The following is a 16,559-nucleotide window of genomic DNA, read 5'->3' as shown; positions in this document are numbered from 1 at the left end:
CAAGCCTCATTTTTTTTGAATAGTCTTAATTCTCTTTAAATTCTTTTTTTTTTTAACAAGCCTCATTTTAAATTGGTATAGATTTTCATAAAAATCCAGTTACATTTTACTGTATACATAATTAACCCCTCATTCAAAAATGATAAAACTTCAAAATTATAAATGTCTATTTACATTAAGTTAATTTAAAATGTACATCTAACTGCCTATGTCTTTATCAATTCCTAAATTAATACAAGCTGTTTCTCCTGCCATGAGATGCCTATGATCAAGATTCACCACTACGCTTTCTGGCTAATAGGTTTGGTATAATAAATTCAAGTATAATTTAAAATTTGCTTTATACTGTTCTACGATATTGTTGGTTTTAAAACTCATAACTTAGGGGTTACTACGTATGGATTTTTACCAATATTATAAATTAAGATCTATTAATGTTAAAGGTATTTTTGTTAAAACTTGGTCATTGTGCTGTATCTAAAGGTTTACTATCTAAAGGTTAAATTATGCTTGGTCTTATATTCTAAAAAAATGGTATTATTATTAATCTATAGTATAGCCTTAGACTTTTATAAGCTATAAACTTTTAATATACTAAATCATACAAAAAACTGTTGTGCTCTCACTTTAATGGACTATATTTATGACTTTTAAGGCTCCAACTTAACAGGGACAAAACCTAAAGTCCTAATATTTAATGGTTAATAAATGCAAGTTAATAGTCATCTCATAGATGATCAAATTCTCTAACATGTCCATAAATATATTTATAGTCCTACAGATGCAATAATGGTCTCACTGCCATCTTTAATAAACAGCTGAGGATGGTCTTTGAGTCACCACACAGGAGTTGGTAAAAATAATAAGAGGGGAGCCTTCCTGATAAACTCATCTACAACAAAAACTATGCTCTAGACCTTGGCTACTGCTCTGAAGCTTTTGGCATTCCCGCACAAAAAACAAGAGGTCTGCAATGCCCCATCCCAATGGGGTATAGCCAAAAGTCAATTCTGCCAGGTGACTCTTTCAAATGCAGCCAAAGGGGATGCTGCTCCCACAGCTGCCTCAACAAGCCATGGCTGCCTGCCAGCAGACTGGCCCCTGGAAGTCAAAATACCCCCATGCAGGTTTGTCCTCTGTGCCCAGCCATGGAGGCTCAACTAGCAAAGAGCCACAGACACTTCCATCCTTCCAGCTCTTTGACCTGGCAGAGGACAAATGTCTCCTTGATTCAGCAATCTCCACCACCCTCACCCAGCCCAGTGTAACATTGCAGGTCTGTTTTGGCTTCACACTGGGGTCCCATGGACCTGTTGCCAACTTCTATCTTCTGAGACTTCAGATGCCTTCTCATTTCTCTTCATATGCATGAGACCAGGCCTTAAGCCTGAGTCCTAGAGTTGCTATTGTCAGGCCTAGACACAATATGCCTTGTTGCCAGACTCAAGAAAGAGGCCTGAATGAAATCTTTTACCACTCAATTAGCTAAAGGACAATAAATGTTCATTGCAGTCTCACCTATATCTCATGGTAAATAACTCGATATAAAGGATTTAAAAAATGTTGTTTGAGAGTCTAAAAAAGTGTCTTAAATTGTTAAACACAAATTATACATGTTTGAAAGTCTAAAAGCGTCTTAAGGTTGGTAAATGCAAGTTATAAATGTTTGAAGGTCTAAGAAATGTTATAAGGTTGGTAAATGCATGTTATCAATGTTTGAGGGTCTAAGAAAGTATTTTATTTTTTTTCTTTTTTTAATTTCTTTTTTTATTTTTCATTACACTTTATTTAATTTGTATACCCCCTCTAGTTCCCTGCCTCCTCCCCTCTCAATCTCTCCCTTCCTTCCCCTTCTTCATGCATGCCCTTCCCCAAGTGCACTGGTAGAGGAGGGTTTCTTTTTCTTCCTTTCAATCCTAGTCTGTCAGGTCTCATCATGGCTGGCTGCATTGTCTTCCTATGTGGCCTGGTAAGGCTGCTCCCCACTCAGGGGGAGGTGATCAAAGAGCAGATGTTAAGACTTATGGCCAAACATTGGGCAGACTGCAGGGAATCTTATGAAAGAAGTGGAAAATAGTAAGATCTGGAGAGGACAGGAGGTCCACAAGGAGAGCAACAGAACCAGAAAATTTGAACACAGAGGTCTTTCCTGAGACTCATACTCCAACCAAGCACCATGCATGGAGATAACCTAGAACCCCTGTACAGATATAGCCCATGGCAGTTCAGGGTCCAAGTGGGTTCCATAGTAATGGGAAGATGGGCTGCCTCTGACATAAGAAAGTATTTTAAAGTTGGCAAATGCAACTTATAAATGTTTCAAGGTCGAAGGTAATTTAAGGTATCCTAAATAGGTAAAAATGCTTAATATTTCCTCTGCTGCTATGCTACTGTTATATTGACTGGCCAGAGCTTTGACTTTCATCAACAGAGCTCTGATGTATTAATCTAAATCTAATACAAAAACATTCCACTATACCACCCACTGTCAGGTTCAAAGATCAAGATTTTAAATCTCCACAATGTGTGCTTACACTAAAGGTTGAGATCAAGTGAGCTTTTGTCCCTTCTACTTTGTAAAAGGCTTCTGCCATTTCAGAGCTCACCTTAAAGAATGCTTATGCTGTTAACGAATGTGTATGTCTACTGCCTTTTCTACAATGTGTATTTCAGTGCAGATTACAATTGTGATGCTTTGTGTTTTATCTCCTTCATAAAACTTAAAAGTAATTCTTGTAAGCTGCAAGTAATCCACCTGATCCACCTCTCAGGTCACTTGGGCTCCACATAAATACTGCACATATTGCCTATTTCAGAAGGTGGGATTCCTCCCCTTTCCCTGGTTTTGGAACTTCCCTTTCTGGGCTACAAGAGTTGGAAGCAAGAATATCAGGCACTGAAGATACAATAGTAGAAATTGACACAGCTCTCAAAGATTAAGGAAAATCTGAGAAGTTTCAAACACAAAACATCAAGAAATCAAGGAGGCCATGAAAAGACAAAAAGACAAAGAAAAAGATTCCAGGCTCCAAGGCCCAGAAAATATTTTCAAGAAAAATTTCCCAACTTTAAAAAGAAAGATGTCCATAAACATACAAGAGGTCTACAGAACACCAAATAGACTAGACAAGAAAAGAAACTCCTCATGTCACATCATAGTCAAAACACTAAATCTGCAAAACAAAGAAAAAATATTAAAAGCAGCAAGGGAAAAAGGCCAAGTAACATATAGAGATAGACCTATCAGAATCGCACCAGACTCCTTAACAGAAACTATGAAAGCCGGAAGGGCCTGGGCAGATGCCATACAGACACTAAAAGACCAAAGATGCCAACCCAGACTCTTATACCCAGCAAAACTTTCAATCAACATAGATAGAGAAAAAAAATTCAGTGACAAAACTAATCTTAAACAATATATACACAGCAACTCAGCACTACAGAAGACACAGAAGGAAAACTCCAATCCAACAAAAACAACTACACCCAAGAAAACATAGGATATAGATAACTTCACAACAAAAAATTAAAAGAAAACAAACAGTGAATCACAGTAAGACCACCAACTCCACAATAAAAGAAATGAGCATTCATTGGTCACTATTATCTATCAATATCAATGGACTCAACTCTGCAATAAAAAGACACAGACTAACAGACTGGTTGCAGAAACAGGATTCAACATTCTACTGCATCCAAAAAATACACCTCTGCAACAAAGATAAACACTACCTCAGAGTAAAGAACTAGAAAAATGATTTTCAAGCAAATGAACCCAGAAAACAAGCTGGGGTAGCTATTTTAATATATAATAAAATAGACTTTCAACCAAAATTAATCAAAAAAGATGGGGAGGACCACTTCATTCTCATCAAAGGAAAACTCTACCAGGAAGACATCACAATTCTGAACATCTATGCCTCAAATACAAGAGCTCCCACATTTGTAAGTGAAACATTATTAGAGCTGAAATCAGACATTAACCCCAAAAACTTTAGAGTGGGAGACTTCAACACTCCACTCTGGCCAAGGGACAGATCATTGAGACAGAAGGTAAATAGGGAAATAATGGCACTTGCAGAGATATTAAATCAAATGGACTTAATAGATGTCTACATAACTTTTTACGCAAACACGGAAGAGTATACCATCTTCTCCTCACCTCACAAATCTTCTCAAAAATTGACCATATATTTAGACACTAAGCAAGCCTTAATAATATAAGAAGATCAAAATAATCTCTTGTATTCTATCAGACCACCATGGCCTAAAATTAGACATCAACAACAATAGAAATTTAAAAAGCCTACATATACATGGAAACTAAACAACCTCCTACTCAATGACAGTTTGGTCAGAAAAGAAATGAAAAAAGAAATGAGAGACTTCTTAAAATTCAATGAAAATGAAGGCACAACTTACCCAAACTTATAGGACACAATGAAAGCAGTGCTAAAAGGAAAGTTAATAGCAATAAGTGCCTCCAGAAAGAAATTTGAGACCCCATACAAGCAACTTAATGGCACAATCTAAACGCCCTAGGAAAAAAAGCAGACACACCCAAGAAGAGTAGAGGATTGAAAATAATAAAACTCAGAGGTGAAATCAATGAATTAGAAACAAATAAAACAATTCAAAGAATCAATGAGATCAAGACGTGGTTCTTTGAGGAAATCAACAAGATAGACAACCCCTTAGCAAAACTAACTAAAAGGAAGAGAGAAACTATCCAAACCAGAAAAAAGCAGAAATGAAAAGGGGCACATAACAGACACTGAGGAAATCTAAACAATCATTAGGTCTTACTATAAAGACTATATGCCACAAAATTTGAAAATCTAAATGAAATGGACAATTTGCTTGATAGATTCCATTTACCAAAATTAAATCAAGATTAGGTAGAAAGATTAGATAGTCCTATATCCCCAAGGAAATAGAAGTAGTCATCAATAGTCTCCCTTCCAAAAAAAGCACATGAACTGATGGTTTCAGTGCAGAATTCTAACCTTCAGCGCAGACTTTCAAAGAAGTGTTATCTCCAATTCTCTTCAAAGTATTCCACCAAAAAGAAACAGAAAGAATATTACCAACCTCATACTATGAAGCCACAGTCACCTTAGTACCTAAACCTCACAAAGACCCAACAAAAAAAAGAACTTTAGACCTATCTCTCTTATTATAATTGATGCAAAACTACTCAATAAAATACTTGCAAACTGAATCCAAGAACATATCAAAGATATCATCCACCATGATCAAGTAGGCTTCATCCCAGGTATGCAAGGGTGGTTCAATATATCGAAATCCATGAATGTAATCCACCATATAAACAAACTGAAGGATCTCATTTCCTTAGATGCCAAAAAAGCATTTGACAAAGTCCAACACCCATTCGTGTTTAAAGTCTTGGAGAGATCAGGGATACAAGGCACTTACCTAAAGATAATAAAGGCAATATACAGCAAGCCTATAGCCAACATCAAACTCAATGGAGAGAAACTCAAATGAATCCCACTGAAATCAGGGATAAGACAAGGCTACTCACTCTCTCCATATCTCTTCAATTTAGTACTTGAAGTCCTACCTCAGGCAATAAGACAACAAAAGGAGATCAAGGGAATACAAATTGGAACGAAAGAGGTCAAAGTTTCACTATTTGCAGATGATATGATAGTATACATGAGCGACCTCAAAAATTCAACCAGAGAACTCCTTCAGCTGATAAACACCTTCAGCAAAATGGCTGGATACAAAATTAACTCAAAAAAATCAGTAGCTTTCCTGTATACCAAAGACAAAAGGGCCAAGAAAGAAACTAGAGAAACTATACCTTTCACAATAGCCACTAATAACATAAAGTACCTAGGTGTGACTCTAACCAATCAAGTGAATGACCTCTTTAAAAAAAAACTTCAAGTCTCTGAAGAAAGAAATTGAAGAAGATCTCAAAAGATGGAAAGATCTCCCATGCTCATGGATCAGCATGGTTAACATAGTGATAATTCTGCCAAAAGCAATCTACAGATTCAATGCAATTCCCATCAAAACACCAACACAATTCTTTTTAGACCTTGAGAGAAAAATTATGAACTTCATATGGAGAAACAAAAAAAAAAAAAGAATTTCCAAAACAATCCTGTGCAACAACTGATCTGGAGGCATCTCCATCCCCGATTTCAAGCTGAACTACAGAGCAGTAGTAGTAAAAACTGCATGGTATTGGCATAGAAACAGAGTAGTGGATCAATAGAACTGAATAGAAGACCCAGAAATAAACCCACACACCTATGAATACTTGATTTTTGACAAAGAAGCCAAAATCATTCAATGGAAAAAAGACAGTATCTTCAACAAATGGTGCTGGTCCAAATGGATGTCTACATGCAGAAAAACGAAAATAGATCCATACTTATCACCCTGTACAAAACTAAAGTCCAAGTGGATCAAAGATCTTTTTTAATTTTTTATTTAACTTTTATTAATTACACTTTATTCACTTTGTATCCCCCCATTAGTCCCTCCCTCCTTCCCTCCTGATCCTATCCTCCCTCCCCTCTTCTTCACTCGTGCCCCTCCCCAAGTCCACTGATAGGGGAGGTCCTCCTCTCCTTCTTTCTGATCTTAGTCTATCAGGTCTCATCAGAAGTGGATGCTTTGTCATCTTCTGTGGCCTGGTAAGGCTGCTCCCCCTCAGGGGAAGGTGATCAAAGAGCAGGCCAATCAGTTTATGTCAGAGGCAGTCCCTCTTCCCATTACTATGTAACCCACTTGGACACTGAACTGCCATGGGATACATCTGTGCAGGTGTTCTAGGCTATCTCCATGCCTGGTACTTGGTTGCAGTATGAGTCTCTGGGAAGTTCCCTGTGTTCAAAATTTCTTGTTCTATTGCTCTCCTTGTGGAGTTTCTGTCCTCTCCAGCTCTTACTATTTCCCACTTCTTACATAAGATTCCATTCACTCTGCCCAGCAGTTGGCCATCAGGCTCAGCATCTGCTTTGATAGTCTGCAGGGCAGAGGCTTTCAGAGGCCCTCTGTGGCATATTCCTTAGTTGTTTCCTGTTTTCTTCTTCTGATGTCCATCCTCTTTGCCTTTCAGGATGGGGATTGAGAGTTTTAGTCAGGGTCCTCTCTCTTGCTTATTTTCTTTAGATGTACAGATTTTAGTGGGTTTATCCTATGTTGTATGTCTATATGAGTGAGTATATACCGTGTGTGTCTTTTTGCTTCTGGGACAGCTCATTCAGGATAATCTTTTCCAGGTCCCACCATTTACCTGCAAATTTCATGATTCCCCTATTTTTCATTACTGAGTAATACTCCATTGTATAGATGTAACACAATTGCTGCCTCCATTATTCAGTTGAGGGGCATCTGGGCCATTTCCAGCTTCTGGCTATTACAAATAAAGCTGCTACAAACATGGTTGAGCAAATGTCCTTATTGTGTGCTTGAGCCTCTTTTGGATATATGCCTAGGAATGGTATGGCTGGATCTTGAGGAAGCGCTATTCCTAGTTGTCTGAGAAAGTGCCAGATTGATTTCCAGAGTGGTTGTACAAGTTTACATTCCAATCTTTGTCAAAAATCAGGTGTCCATAAGTGTGTGGGTTTATTTCCAGGTCTTCTGTTTGGTTCCATTGATCCACCATTCTGTTTCTACACCAGTACGATGCAGTTTTTAAAACTGTTGCTCTATAGGAAAACTTAAGATCAGGGATGGAGATACCGCCAGAAGATCTTTTATTGTAGAGGATTGTTTTAGCAATTCTGGGTTTCTTGTTATTCCATATGAAGTTGAGAGTTTTTCTTTCCAGCCCTGTAAAGAATTGTCTTGGTAATTTGATGGGAATTGCATTGAATCTATAGATTGCTTTTGGTAAAATGGCCATTTTTACTATGTTAATCCTGCCAAGCTATGAGCAGGGGAGATCTTTCCATCTTCTCATATCTTCTTCTAATTCTTTCTTCAGAGACTTGAAATTTTTTCATACAAGTCTTTGACTTGGTTAGGGTTACACCAAGGTACTTTATGTCATTTGTGGCTATTGTGAAGGGTGTTGTTTCTCTAATTTCTTTCTCAGCCCTTTTGTCTTTTGTATACAGGAGTGCTACTAATTTTTTTGAGTTAAGTTTGTATCTTGCCACTTTGCTGAAGGTGTTTATCAGCTGTAGGAGTTCCCTGGTAGAGTTTTTGGGGTCACTCATGTATACTATCATATCATCTGCAAACAGTGATACTTTGACTTCTTCCTTTCCAATTTGTAGCCCCTTGATCTCCTTCAACTGTCTTATTGCTCTAGCAAGGACTTCCAGCACTATGTTGAAGAGATATGGAGAGAGTGGGAAGCCTTGTCATGTCCCTGATTTCAGTGGGATTGCTTTAAGTTTCTCTCCGTTCAGTTTGATGTTGCCTATAGGCTTGCTGTATATCGCCTTTACTATGTTTAGATATGTGCCTTGTATCCCTGATCTCTCCAATACTTTAAACATGGATGGATGTTGGATTTTGTCAAATGCTTTTTCAGCATCTAGTGAGATTATCATGTGTTTTTTTTTTTTCTTTCAGTTTGTTAATATGATGGATCTCATTGATGGATTTCTGTATATTGAACCACCCCTGCATACCTGGGATGAAGTCTACTTGGTCATAGTGGATAATATCTTTGATGTGTTCTTGGATTTGGTTTGCAAGTATTTTGTTGAGTATTTTTGCATCAGTTCATAAAGGAGATTGGCCTGAAATTTTCTTTTTTTGGTTGGATCTTTGTGAGGTTTAGGTACCAAGGTGACTGTGGCTTCATAGAATGAGTTTGGTAATGTTCCTTCTGTTTCTATTTTGTGGAATAGTTTGAAGAGAACTGGAGTTAGCTCATCTTTGATGGTCTAGCAGAATTCTGCGTTGAAACCATCTGGTCCTGGGCTTTTTTTGGATGGGAGAGTTTTGATGACTGTTTCTATTTCTTTGGGGGATATAGGACTATTTAATTGATTTACCTGGTCCTGTTTCAGCTTTGGTAAGTCAAATCAATCAAGAAAATTGTCCATTTCATTTAGATTTTCAAATTTTGTGGCATATAGACTTTTGAAGTAAGTCCTAATGATTGTTTGGATTTCCTCAGTGTCTGTAGTTATGTCCCCCTTTTCATTTCTGATTTTGTTGATTTGGGTGGTGTCTCTCTGCCTTTTAGTTAGCTTGGCTAAGGGTTTGTCTATCTTGTTTATCTTCTCAAAGAACCAGCTCTTGGTTTCATTGATTCTTTGAATTGTTTTATTTGTTTCTAATTGAGCAGTACTTACCTGCCACAGATTACCCCTTGGGTACTGGGGCACAGAGCCCCAACCTCAGACCTACAAAAGTCCGGGAACCCTGAGATCAAACCCCAGATACTGCTCCAAAGGGCAACCAGTTATCCCTAACAAAACCGACCAAACCACAGGACACACAGATTACAGCAACTGATCACTAAACTTACAGTTCAAAACCCAGAAGCAGGGCAGCTGTCTCCAGGACTCCTTCCAGTGAGAGGAGAGCCCTCTTGACTAATAAGGACCGCAGTTACCACCCAGGTCTTTTTGCCTGAGGTGAACTGCAGCAACTCCTGAAAAACACCGGCCATCCAGTGACTATACCCAAAAAGCTGAGAAGGCTTTCTTCAGGAAAAACCATCTTCCTGCCAAAGGGATTCTGTCCACCACAGGATTCCAGGAACTACCAGAAACTAACTCAAACACCTAAGATAGCCCAATGGGTAGAGGACAGCGTAAAAGTTCAACCAACAAGACCCAGAGCAATATGGCATCCCCAGAACCCAGTTATCCATGGGCAAGTAGCCCTAGACACCCCAGCATAACTGAAATTCAAGAAGATGACCTAACATCTATTTTCATGAAGAAGATAACAGAGGATCATATATCTTAACAAAAATCCAGATACACTAAATCAGTTAGAAGAAAAATTGGGAAAGAGCCTGGAACTCATTGGCACAGGAGCCAACTTCCTCAACAGAACACCAACAGCACAGGCTCTAAGAGCAACAATCGATAAATGGGACCTCATGAAACTGAAAAGCTTCTGTAAAGCAAAGGACATAGTAAAACAAAATGACAGCTTACAGACTGGGAAAGGATCTTCACCAACAATATCTGACAGAGTGCTGATATCCAGAATATATAAAGAACTAAAGAAGTTAAAAAGCAGCAAATTGAGCAATCCAATTAAAAAGTGGGGTACAGAGCTAAACGGATAATTCTCAGTAGAGGAATACAAAATGGCAGAGAAACAAAGAAATGCTCAACATCCTTAAGCCATCACAAAGATGCAAATCAAAACAACCCTGAGATTTCACCTTACACCTTACACCCATCAGAAGTAACAACACATGCTGGAGAGGTTGTGGAGAAAGGAGAACCCTCCTCCATTGCTGGTGGGAATGCAAACTTGTACAACCACTTTGGAAATGAATCTGGCACTTTCTCAGTCAATTATGAATAGTGATTCCTCAAGATTCAGCTATACCACTCCTAGGCATATATCCAAAAGATGCTCAAAAGATGCAAAAGAACACAACAAGGAAATTTGCTCAACCATGTTTGTAGCAGATTGATTCATAATAGCCAGAACCTGGAAACAACACAGATGTCCCTCAGTTGAGGAATGGATACAGAAATTGTGGTTCTTTTACACAATGGAATACTACTCAGCAATTAAAAATGAGGAAATCATGAAATTTGCAGGCAAATGGTGGGACCTCGAAATTATCATCCTGAGTGAGGTATCCCAAAAGCAGAAAGATGCACATGGTATATACTCACTTATATAGATCTATAAGATAGAATAAACATACTGAAATCTATACATCTAAAGAAGAAAAACAAGATAGAGGACCCAGGGAAAGATGATCAATCCTCACTTAGAAAGATAAATGGGATGGACATTGGATGTAGGAGCAAACAAGTAACAGAAGAGGAGCCTATCACAGAGGGCCTCTGAAAGACTCTACCTAGTTTATCAAAGCAGATATTAAGACTTCTAACCCAATCTTTGGCACAGTGCAGGTAATCATAAGAAGAAGGGGGAGTTAATATGACCTGGAGAGGACAGAAGCTCCACAAGGACCAAATATATCAGGGCACAGGGGTCTTTTATGAGACTGTTTCTCCAACCAAGGCCATGTATGGATATAATCTAGAACCTCTGCTCGGATGTAGGCCATGGTAGGTCAGTATCTAAGTGGGTACCCTAGTAAGGGAACAGGGACTGTTTCTGACCTGAACTCAATGGCGGGCTCTTTGACCCCCCCTCCAAGGGAGGAGCAGTCCTGCTAGGCCACATAGGAGTACTCTGCAGCCAGTCCTGAAGATTCATGAGGAGCAGATGAAAGGGGCTGAGATACTCCCCTATCAGTGGACTTTGAAAGGGGCAGGGAGGAAATGAGGGAGGGAAGGTGGGATTGGAAGGGAAAGAGGGAGTGGGATACAGCGGGGATACAAAGTTAACAAACTGTAACTAATAGTAAAAAAAATACATAAAAAAATAGAAAAAAAAAGAATCATTATTAAAGCTTATATGTCACAACAATCACAACACATTAATAGTGCAAGACATTAACACCCCATTTTCACCAATGGAAAGTTCATTGAGGCAGAAGTTAAATGAACAAATAATAAAGCTAACAGAGATCATGAATCAAATGGACCTAATAGATGTCTATTGAAAATTTCACTCAAACAAAAGAATACACTTTTTTTCTCAGCACCACTAGAAACCTTCTACAAAACTGACCATATAGTCAAACAGAAATCAAACCTCAGCCAATACATGAAAATTAAATTAACTCATTGTTCTTTATCAGGTCACCATGGATTAAAGCTAGACCTCAACAACACAGAAACAACAAAAAGCCTACAAACTCTTAGAAACTGAACAACTCCCTGCTCCATGATCACTGGGCAAGGAAACAAATAAAGAATCAAATTAAAGAGTTTCTAGAATTCAATGAAAATGTGGGCACAACTTACCCAAACTTATGATACACCATGAAAGCAGTGGTTAAGAGGAAAGTTTATAGTACTGTGCCTTCATAAAGAAATTGGAGAGATCACCTATCAGATAAATAACAGATCACCTGAAAGCTTTATGAAAAAAAGAAGCAAACACCCAAAAGGAGTAGATGCCAAGAAATAATCAAACCCAGCTGAGATCAATAAATTATAAATAAAGAGAATAATACAAAGAATCAATGAAACCAACACTTGGTTCTTTGTGAAAGTAAATAAGATAGACAAACCCCTAGCCAGACTAACTAAAAGCCACAAAATTGAAAAATCTAAAGGAAATGTACAGTTTTTTTTGATAGATTTTTACCTACAAAATTTAAGTCAAGAACAGGTAAACAGATTAAACAGCCCCATAACCCCTAAAGAAATAGAAGCACTCATTAAAAGTCTCCCAACCAAACAAAGCACAGAGCAATATGGTTTTAGCACAGAATTCTCCTAGACTTTCAAAGAAGAAATAATAATACTCCTCAAACTATTCCACAAAATAGAAACAAAAGAAACATTACCAAACTCATTTTTTGAAGCCATAGACACTCTGATACATAAACCACACAGAGTCAACAAAAAAAGAAAATTTTAGACCAATCTCCCTTATGAAGATTGATGCAAAAATACCCAATAAGATACTTGCAAACCAAATTCAAGAACACATCAAACACATCATCCACCATGATCAAGTAGGCTTTATCCCAGGGATGCACGGATGGTTCAACATATGAAAACCCATCAATTTAATCTACTGTATAAACAAACTGAAAGAAAAAAAATCACATAATCTCATTAGATGCAGAAAAAGGCTTTGAGAAAATCCACCACCCCTTCATGATAAAAGTCTTGGAGAGATAAAGGATACAAGGCCCATACCTAATCAATGCTGTTATCCAACATGAAACTAAATGGAGAGGTGCTCAAAGCAATCTCACTAAAATCAGAGACAAGACAAGGTTGCCCACTCTCTCCATATCTCTTCAATATAGTACAAAAAGCTCTAGCTAAAGCAAGACAACTAAAGGAGATCAAAGCTACACAACTTGGAAAAGAAGAAGGCAAAGCATCACTATTCATAAATGATATGATCATATATATATAAGCGGCCCTAAAAATTCCTTAAGAGAACTCCTGCAGCTGATAAATTCTTTCAGCAAAGTGGCCAGATACATGATTATTTTTTAAAAAATCAGTAGTCCTCATGTATACAAATGTCTAACAGGCTGAGAAAGAAATTAGGGAAACCACACCCTTCACAATAGCCACAAAATATCTAGTATCTCAGGGTAACTCTAACCAAGCAAGTGAAAAACCTGTGTGACAAAAACCTCAACTCTCTGAAGAAAGAAACTGAAGAAAATACCAGGAGATGGAAAGATCTCCCATTCTCATGGATTGGTGGGATTAACATAGTAAAAATGGATATCTTACCAAAGGCAATCTACAGATTTAATGCAATTCCCATCAAAATACCAACACAATCACAGACGTTGAAAGAACAATTCTAAACTTCATAAGGAAAAACAAAACAATAAAACCCTAGAATATCTAAAACAATCCTATGCAATAATAGAACTTCTGGAGGTATCTCCATATCTGACCTCAAGCTATACTACAGAGCAATAGTAATAAAAACTGCATGGCACTGGCAGTTTAGAGTGAAATAGAGTGCTTAAGCAATGGAAAAAAAATATCAAACACTTATGCACACCTGTTTTTTAAAAAGGAGCTAAAACCATACAATGGAAAAAAGACAGCATCTTCAACAAATGGTGCCAGTATAAGTGGATTTCTACCTGTAGAAAAATGCAAATAGATCCATAATTATTGTCCTGCACAAAACCCAAGTCCAAGTGGATCAAAGACCTCAACATAAAACCAGATACACTAAATCTGCTAGAGGAGCAAATCGGTAACAGACTTGAACTCATTGGCACAGGAGACAACTTCCTGAACAGAACACCAACAGCACAGGCTCTAAGATCAACAATCAATAAATGAGACCTCATGAAACTGAAAAGTTTCTGTAATGCAAAGGACACGATTAATAGAATAGAACGGTAGTCTATAGATTGGGAAAAGATGTCTACCAATCCTGTATCTGACAAAGGGCTAATATTCCGAATAAATAACCTCAAGAAATTAAACACCAACAAACCAAACGTTCCAATTCAAAAATGGGATACAGAGCTAAACAGAGGATTATCAACAGTGGCCTATCAAATGGTGGGGAAGCACTCAATGTCCTTAGTCATCAGGGAAATGCAAATCAAAATGACTCTGAGATTCCATCTTACACCTATCAGAATGGCTAACATCAAAAATTCAAGTGACAACACATGTTTGCTTGGATGTGGAGAAAGGAGAACCTCCTGGTGGGAGTGCAAACTTATACAACCACTATCAAAATCAGCCTGCTACTTTCTCAGAAAAGTAAGCATAGCCATACCTCAAGACCCAGCTATATCACTTTGGAGCATATACCTGAAAGATGCTCCACTGTACAACATGGAAAATTTCTCAGCCATGTTCATAGTAGTTTTATTTGTAATAGCCAGAAACTGGAAACAACCTAGATGTTCTTCAGCCAAAGAATGGATAAAGAAACTGTGGTACATTTACACAATGGAATACTACTCAGCCATTAAAAGCAAGGGTATCATGAAATTTACTGGCAAACAGATGGAACTAGAAAAGATCATCCTGAGTGAGGTAGCCTAGACTCGAAAAACACACATGGTATGTACTCACTTATTAGTGGATTTCAGTCAAACAGTACAGGATAGATATACTACAATGCACAGACCCCAACCAGATAAGTAATAAGGAGGACCCAAGGGAGGACGTGTAAATCTCACTCAGAAGGTGAAACAGAATCGACAGAGTTGTTGAGGAGTGGGAACAAGTTAAAAGAGAGAAATAAGGGTGGATCAGACCTGGGAAGAGTAAAGGTGCAAGGGCAGAAGGCTTGCAGAGTAAATAGAAACAGTAAGTGGGACTATCTGTGACAAACTGCAGACCTAAATCAGAATAGGGAGGATATGAGGAGGACTCTAGCAAGGACTCTCAGTTGCAGTGGTCATGGAGTCTGAAGAGGACACCCTTTATCTAGACCAGACTCCTAATAGACAAAGGGGATCACCAACCCACCCACAAAAGCCTCAGTCCAAAACTTGTCCTACCTACAAGCCCTGCAGAGACAAAGATAGAACACAAAGAACACAGATTGAGGGAATGTCCAACCAATGTCAGGTCAAATCCTTAGACTCACCCCATGGAAGAAAGCCAACCCCTATCACTATTAACAATACTCTGTTTGCAGAAGGAAGTCTACTAGAGTTGTCCTCTTAGAGGATCCACCCAGAAACCGTTTAAAACAGACACTGAGACTCACAGCCAAAAATTGGTTGAAGCACGGAGAGTCTACTGGAAGAAGGAGGAAGGAAAAGTGGAACTACAGGTGACAAAAGCTCCACAAGAAGACCATCAGAACCAATCAACCAGGTCCCAGATTTGCCTGTCGAGTCTGAAGCATCAACCAAGGACAGTGCATAGTTTGCTCCTGGGTCCTCTAATTGGCTAATGGGCATCTTAGGTTTCATGTGGGCTCACTAGTGGTAGGGTGGGGGATATCTCTGACATGGACTATGTTGCCTGCTTCTTGATCACTTCCACCTGGTAGGATTGCCCTACCAGGCCACAGAGGAGGAAGATGAACTCAGTCCTCATGTGAATAGATGAAATGGAGTGTCTGGGTGTGGGGGGTTCCCTATGCTGAGAAATAAGAGAGGGTGTGAGGGATGGAGGAAGGGTGGGACTGGGAAGAAAGGAGAAGGGGCCTATGACCAAGATGTAAATTGAATTAATAATAATAAAAAAATAGAAAAAAAGAAAGAAAGACAGTAAAAAAAAAAAAGGGTGATTGATTAAATGGTACCTCTTCCCACTGACCCATGGCAACTCTTCCCTCTATCAGCTTTCCATTTATTGTTGGAGTATATATCTGCAGGTTCTAGATCCTGTATCCTAGATCTTCTGGTATATCTGATAAGCCAGCCTATCACGATCATAAGCTTGAAATACATCTTGCAGTAAAGAAAAATTAGATCCATCTCTGTTTATGATTAAATCTGTTTCTCAAGGATTGTGTTATGCTTCATCTGTAACCTTAAGTATAAATGGTTCTATACTGCTTGTTCCTGGAAATGGCAATGATTCCTTTGTTTTTAAGGTTATTATGACCACCTTGTTGTTATGACCACATTGTTACAACCACCTTGCAACCATGTCTTTGTTTCAGGAGGTTGTTATGACCAACTTATTATACTTCTGTAACCCTGTCTATTGCCTGCCAAATTCTCCATTTGAAGCCCCTCTACTTCTGAAGTATAAAAACCCTCATCTTATATCCAAAGGGGATCTCTTAAACCCTGCCTTTAGGGAGAGACATCCCATGTACATTAATAATAATAATAATAATAATAATAATAATAATAATAATAATAATAA

This window comes from Psammomys obesus, unplaced genomic scaffold (genome assembly GCF_907164565.1).
Source record: "Psammomys obesus unplaced genomic scaffold, mPsaObe1.curated_primary_1811, whole genome shotgun sequence".
In the NCBI taxonomy this organism is placed as follows: Eukaryota; Metazoa; Chordata; class Mammalia; order Rodentia; family Muridae; genus Psammomys; species Psammomys obesus.
Note: the sequence above shows the minus strand (reverse complement) of the source record.